This window comes from Bison bison, unplaced genomic scaffold (genome assembly GCF_000754665.1).
Source record: "Bison bison bison isolate TAMUID 2011002044 unplaced genomic scaffold, Bison_UMD1.0 scf7180017864517, whole genome shotgun sequence".
NCBI classification, from domain to species: Eukaryota; Metazoa; Chordata; class Mammalia; order Artiodactyla; family Bovidae; genus Bison; species Bison bison.
The window spans coordinates 2,830,488-2,838,370 of record NW_011495070.1 but is presented as its reverse complement, the minus strand read 5'-3'; the positions used below and the strand labels follow the sequence as shown (position 1 = coordinate 2,838,370).

Genomic DNA, 7,883 nt, shown 5'->3' with positions numbered 1-7,883 from the left:
TATTATAAACAGTGCTGCGATGAACATTGGGATACACGTGTCTCTTTCCCTTCTGGTTTCCTCAGTGTGTATGCCCAGCAGTGGGATTGCTGGATCATAAGGCAGTTCTATTTCCAGTTTTTTAAGGAATCTCCACACTGTTCTCCATAGTGGCTTACTAGTTTGCATTCCCACCAACAGTGTAAGAGGGTTCCCTTTTCTCCACACCCTCTCCAGCATTTATTATTTGTAGACTTTTGGATCGCAGCCATTCTGACTGGTGTGAAATGGTACCTCATAGTGGTTTTGATTTGCATTTCTCTGATAATGAGTGATGTTGAGCATCTTTTCATGTGTTTGTTAGCCATCTGTATGTCTTCTTTGGAGAAATGTCTATTTAGTTCTTTGGCCCATTTTTTGATTGGGTCGTTTATTTTTCTGGAGTTGAGCTGTAGGAGTTGCTTGTATATTTTTGAGATTAGTTGTTTGTCAGTTGCTTCATTTGCTATTATTTTCTCCCATTCTGAAGGCTGTCTTTTCACCTTGCTAATAGTTTCCTTTGATGTGCAGAAGCTTTTAAGGTTAATTAGGTCCCATTTGTTTATTTTTGCTTTTATTTCCACTATTCTGGGAGGTGGGTCATAGAGGATCCTGCTGTGATGTATGTCAGAGAGTGTTTTGCCTATGTTCTCCTCTAGGAGTTTTATAGTTTCTGGTCTTACATTGAGATCTTTAATCCATTTTGAGTTTATTTTTGTGTATGGTGTTAGAAAGTGGTCTAGTTTCATTCTTTTACAAGTGGTTGACCAGATTTCCCAGCACCACTTGTTAAAGAGATTGTCTTTAATCCATTGTATATTCTTGCCTCCTTTGTCAAAGACAAGGTGTCCATATGTGCGTGGATTTATCTCTGGGCTTTCTATTTTATTCCATTGACCTATATTTCTGTCTTTGTGCCAGTACCATACTGTCTTGATAACTGTGGCTTTGTAGTAGAGCCTGAAGTCAGGTAGGTTGATTCCTCCAGTTCCATTCTTCTTTCTCAAGATCGCTTTGGCTATTCGAGGTTTTTTGTATTTCCATACAAATTGTGAAATTATTTGTTCTAGCTCTGTGAAGAATACTGTTGGTAGCTTGATAGGGATTGCATTGAATCTATAAATTGCTTTGGGTAGTATACTCATTTTCACTATATTGATTCTTCCAATCCATGAACATGGTATATTTCTCCATCTATTAGTGTCCTCTTTGATTTCTTTCACAAGTGTTTTAGGTTGCGACATCTGTCACCCCATTGATCGCCAGGGTTGATTCAGCTGATCTGGCTGGCTAGGCGGGTGTCCCCTTCCTCCCTCACCACTCCATGTGCGTCCCTCCTGAAGCTGCGCGCTCGGTCGAAGAGGACGACCATCCCTGCTAGAGGAGGACCGGTCTTCGGTCAAGGGTATACGAGTAGCTGCGCTCCCCTGCTAGAACCTCCAAACAAGCTCACTGTGCTTTTATATTTAAACACTTTTAAAAGTTGAAGGCCTACAAAGTTCTATAGTTCAACAGATATTTATTAAGTGCAAAATAACACTCTAATAACTTCTTTTGAATCCCATAAGAATACCTATCTATAACCAAACCCAAAATCAATGAACTCATCGTAGACTTGGTGAATCAAGCATCTTCAAGCACAGCACACATATATTTTGATTTTATAAAATCTCTCCAAGAATTGGATGTGCCCTAACTTTTAAAAGCCATTTTAATAGTGGATACATTTGTGTGCTGTCTGACATGCATCATTAAGTAAATAACTAATGGCAATAGGTAGGGAGGACTTGTAGTAATTAAAATAGATTCAGTGTATTAAACCACAATCAAATATATGATATGGTTGAATGCATATGTTGAAAGAAGTTTTTGATGGAAATGCAACTCAAAAAATTAAACAATGGGAAATGATGTGAATAAAGAAATATTAATTGTGGAATCAATAAGCATACATAAGCTATATCTATATTAAGATATACCTAATAGCTGTATCTATATTATGCACAAGGATATTATTTACTTAAAATTATCTTGGTACAATGATAGTATTTTTCTAGGCAAAATTATGTGTTGTGGTTGAGAGTTACAGATTTCTTTTGATATCAAAAAGAAAATATTAGAAAATTAAAGCAGAAACATATAGGTAAAGACAGAAATTTTTTAAACATAAAATCTCATTTAAGTGATATCAACATTTCCTTCTATATTTTTAGAGCCCCTTAGAGAATTACTATGGGCAATTTGTAGTAACCATGATTATGTGCCGTATTTAATTCCCATAATGACCATTAGAATACAAGCAAATGATTATGATCATGTTAGCTTTTTATTATAGAGCAGTTACTACACAAAACTATTAGGAAATCTTGCTGATCATTTTATATAAGCAAGTTTTCATAAGATTGTATTTTGATCCTTTGTTTTATGAAAGTAGTTTACTGGTTTTGGTATATTAAAAACTATTATAATAGTCAAAATGCCATATTGAAATCATCTAAGACCATTTTTATTATAACAGTGCATGAAAGAGATCAAGAATTAAAATGCTAAAATGATCATTTTTACAGCTAATAAGCATTTTTGCTGAGGTATTAGACTATATTTTGAGTCTATTTTGTTTTCATTGCTTTAAAAGACAATCTGCTACTGTAAGAGTTCTGTTATCTTTTGTCTAATTCAGCATTTAGGCATCATGTTAGAGATCAAAATTTTTTAAATTATTATTTTATTCTACTATCCCCAAGTTATAAAAGCTACAATAATTACCACATATGAATAATTTTTATTTGACGTATAAAGGATGTAGATATTATTATCCTGTTGTGCCCTGTGAGTAGAAACCAGGAAAATCAATAGAAATTTGCATTATTATTTAAACATTAAGGTATCCATGACAAAGAATTTTATGTAAAATAATTTTTATCAGTGAAGTAAAAAATTGAATAATTTTTTAAAACTTGTCCTTATCCACGGACCCCTTATATAATTGCATGACTGTAGAATCCACTATGGTAAACATACTTACGCTTGGATGGAATTTTAGCACATACTTGAGCCAACCGAGGAAGGAACTTGCCATTCTTGTCCAAATACAAGCCTCTTCTTTTACCATAATTTTTAACAAAATCTTTTTGCAGTGACTCTGTTAAGAAGGATGTGAATGACCTAAATTTTTATACTCATTTTTTTCTGCACTGCATCTCTATTTGTGAACTCTGAATTAGCCCATTGCTGACTAACCCAGCTGTTGCTGGGTTTTTTTGTACATCAATAACAGTTTCTACATTTATATCATGTATTTTTTTAAAATCTTTTTTCCCCTGAACCATAAGATCTTTTATGTTAAATTTTCCCTCTGAGTCTCTTGCTGTCTCTTTCTGTTCAGCTTCTGTCTGCCTCCCAGCTTCTTCTCTCTCAATTAATCAGTAGAAGATAAGGCACAGACTGTTTATCCAACAAATGCCATTTATTGATTGCTTACCACTGTTCTAGATGCTAGAAATGCATCCATAGGTAAATAGACAATAACCATAACTTCATGGAGTATATATTCTTCTTTTTTTAATTTTTTTTAAATTTTATTTTATTTTTAAACTTTACATAATTGTATTAGTTTTGCCAAATATCAAAATGAATCCGCCACAGGTATACATGTGTTCCCCATCCTGAACCCTCCTCCCTCCTCCCTCCCCATACCATCCCTCTGGGTTGTCCCAGTGCACTAGCCCCAAGCATCCAGTAGTGCTGTGCTCAGTCGCTTTTTAGTCGTGTCCAACTCTTTGCAACCCTGTGGATTGTAGCCCGCCAGGTTATGTTCTGAAAGGGAAATAAGTAAAAGCATTATGTTGCATGTGCCTATAGTTTGCATGTACTACAAAGATAAATTCAAGGAAGGGAAGGGGGTAGGAATATTGGGGAGGGGAATATTGGTTTAAGCATTGCTTAGGGAAGGCCTCTTTCACAACGTGCTGTATGCAATATAAACACAAGGGTTGCAGTACCACACAACTCCAGAGCATCCTTCACTGTAATCTACATGAATGGTGCCTCCTGAGTTGTGCTGGCCACAAGCTATGTGGCCCTCAATAGTACCCTGGTAAACACTGGAAGGAGTTAGGGGAGAAACGTATGCAGATTTCTCGAGAAGAGAATTCTAGGCAGAGGACGCAGATGTCTTGTTTAAGACAGAAGGGTTTTTTAGATGTTTGTGAATTATCAAAGAAGTCAGTGTGTCTGAAAGATGCACAATGAATACCTGAATGTGATTTAATATCATCCCCAATCAATTATGTTGATTATGTATTGATTAAATTGACTTTTCTAATGTTCGAAACACTAAAGAGGAATTTAGTTTACTTTTTTTGTATTATATAACTCAAAGTTGTCACAGTTGAACACTTATCATCATGAAGATTTTCATTTTTGAAACCAAATTTAGCTAGATAAAATAAATACTGATGATGAATAAATACTATGTATTGACTGGCATACATATTATTATTCCTGATATACATATTATTATTTGAGAAAAAAATTTCTGCAGATTAATAATATTCATCTTGTGGTCTGTGCAAGGAAGTTGCATTCAGTGGTGAATTTAGTTTAGGCATGCTGAAATAAGAACACACAATTTGTAAATATTAGTGCCTTTGGATTTCTTTCTAGATAATTACATTGTGGAGAATCTTATTAAAAATATTTCTACATTCTGTGGAAGGATGCCCATACTCAGAAGAAATCCAAAAGCATCTGCGTAGTGATTGAAAAATAAATAGAGCAGTGGTTTCTTTTGAATTGATGCCGAGCTCCTACCCATCTGGGACTCTTAGCTCAATCAAAATGAAAGGGATGTTTTGGAGAGAGAATAAAAGAAGTCATCTGAGCTTTTTCAGATACACTGTTTGCTTTAACCCTTTTTAAGTTGCAAGTTTTAGATCTCTCCTCCCCCAGCCCCAAAATGTTAGGGAAATTGTAGTTCTTTGTTCCAGTCCTAGAATTTTCTGTTTTTCCAAGAGCTTTAAATGTTAACAACATAAACTAAGCCACCAATTTTAAAGCAAAAATAACACCCAGGCTTCTCTAGCCTACACTTTGGGATATTAAATTCTAAGTGTATTGTGAGCAACTCATTTCAACAACCAATTACTGCTTCAAAGACCCAACGAAGACTAAGTAAGAAAGTATCATCTACCTCACATTTCTGAAGTGTATGTGCTCTGTGTGAGCCAAGCCCCATGAAGCGTTGAACCAAACAACCACAGCAGGTTCCTATCCTCTCGGTTATTCAGCATTAATTTCTTAATGCCTGGTTGGGCTTGCTGATGAGTGGCCTCTATCTCTCAGGTATTCTGCAACATTGATTTCCAGCCTTGGAGTGAATTATTTGTTCGTTTTCTCTTTGCATGATTTAACACAGTTGGATTGCTATGAAGAGAGGGGGAGGGAAAGGAAACTCTGGAATAGATGTGCCCTACTTGAAGCTTCTGTTTAGTAATACTGATGTGAATGTACATGTTTTTTAAAAGACTGCTAAGATTTCTTCTAGCTATAAAGTTCTAATATTTTGCATTTAGCCACCAAGTGCTTATAATTAAACATTTTAATACCCAATATATGATGTTTACAATTAAGATCACTGTAATAAAATGGTTTCAGTGGATATGAGTCCCTCCAATGGAATACTGGTTTCTTTAATTTACTAGTAGAAAAAATGGTTTATTAATGTATCTTTCTAAAACATTTCTGAACCAGTTCAAAGGCTCTTTTGCACGGTTGCTGTTTTATAATTTAGTGCAATTGCTTTGAGCAAAATTGTCATCTTTTCCATTTCTTTTGTATTTTTCTTTAATATAACAGTGAGTACTCTAAATTTTTGAATACTAAATCTGGGCAGCATTTGGCATCAATAAGTGTTTTAATATCTGAAAACTTGTCTGATATAAAATTACTTAGAAATGAGAACAGTGTGCACACACAAAGCAGTGTATATTTCTGAGTCATAACCCCTTGTATTATGAATGTTCATGTTTTCATCATCTACTCTTATCCTTATCAATATTCCAAAATAAAAATTTTCCATTAAAAATAAAGTTACTCATTATGCACTTTAAAATTATCAATATGTGATTCTTCTGGAAGAAACTCTTTCCTGGAAAATGTAATGAATTTTTATATCAATAATCAATAATTTTCCCAGTATTTCTTCAAATATAATTCTACCTTCAAATATGTCAAATAAGTCCTTAAATGGACACAAACACTTCTGAACACCAGTAATAGTATAATAAAAGTTAGGGTATATTTTATATCCAGACAATATAGAGTCTACAGATTCATGCACAATAATTAGAATTTCTAGTTAAACAAAAATGTTAAATTATCATAATGCTTTCTGACATGTGTTCCCATATCTGAATATTCCTCAAAAATGTACTAATATTGCTCTCTAAAGTCAGTGTCAAAATATTTTTAAATGAATGAAATTTCAAAATGTTTCTGATAGGCCAATTCTACAAATTCACATGTTGGCATGAAGAGATAGAAATTGAATGTAATTGGATATTATGCTGAGCATATTAGATGCATCACATAGTCAACTGAACAACTAATTCTTTTAAATTTCAAGTATAGTAGTAACCAAAAGATGGAAGAATCTGTCTTCTGGTGAACATTCTAAACTTAGCTCTAAATTTTAAAGCAAAAGTGTTATTGTGAACTATAACAAAGACAAACAAATAAATTATAAGGTTAAGATGTTAAAAATCTATGCATATTTGGCTATTTTGACTAATTTTGCATATTTTGTATCATTTAAATAGATCTTATCTGAAAATGTTTAAATGGATATGAATTTTAAATGGCCTGTAACATTTTAGACAGTTTTATTCCCTTCAAATATTAGTTAATGCTCTTGTGAATACATATCATGACCCAGTTTTTCTCATAATGAGTAGAGCATTGACAGTAACAAGCAACAGCATTATCAAAAACAAGAAGTCCCTAAAATTAAAAGCACCTTTGTGTTTTTCTATCTGTGAAGGACATGTATGGATGGATGTGGAGATGAAAAAGAGGGAGGCTCATAAACAAATCCATCATAGTACCGTACTGTAATTATAGACTTATTAAAATGAATTTAGTCTCTGATGGTCAGTCAATATGCCAAAGAGTAATTCTAATTATCTTCTAAATTGTTTGCATCTGTGACTAATCCTACTGTAATTCATCTTTGCCAATCAACACATATCATTTCTGAATATGGCTTATTTATATCTTTGTCAGTTTTCACTGTAATTTTACACTATATGCACACATTTTTCTCCTTTGTAATTATTTTTCACCTACTCTACATAGAAAAAGTGAAAGTGAAAGTGAAGTCACTCAGTTGTGTCCGACTCTTTGCGCCTCCATGGACTGTAGCCTACCAGACTCCTCTGTCCATGGGATTTTTTCCAGGCAAGAATACTGGAGTGGGTTGCCATTTCCTGCTCCAGGAGATCTTCCCAACCCAGAGGTTGAACCTGGGTCTCCCACATTGTAAGTAGACGCTTTACTATCTGAGCTACTGAGAAAGTAGAAAAGCCACTGCTATTCTACTGAGAAATCAAACAGGATTTGAATCAGATTTTATAACTTCTGAAATAAAGATGTGTTTAGTTTACGCCTGATTTTTGCTTGGGAAACATAAGTAGAGGTCACATATGCATATTACTAAAATACAAAAATAGAATTAAAACATCTATTAAAATGAACATTAAGCCAGAATGTAAGGCAACTGAAAAACTTAGAGCTGTGAAATTTATCATTGTCTTCAAGACTTGGCAATGTTCTTTTGGAAGAGAAAGACATTATTTTAGATTAGCTCT

The 7,883-nt window shown here is 33.9% G+C and overlaps 1 long non-coding RNA gene across 1 annotated transcript in view; it reads left to right on the top strand.

The window, feature by feature from the left end:
* The window catches only part of LOC104981269, a 14,428-nt gene extending 12,966 nt beyond the window's left edge, over nt 1-1,462 (top strand). Inside the window, exon 3 of the long non-coding RNA XR_824352.1 lies at nt 1,253-1,462. This is a non-coding gene — a long non-coding RNA (uncharacterized LOC104981269). The remainder of the gene's footprint in view (nt 1-1,252) is intronic.
* The last annotated feature ends 6,421 nt before the right edge of the window (nt 1,463-7,883 follow it).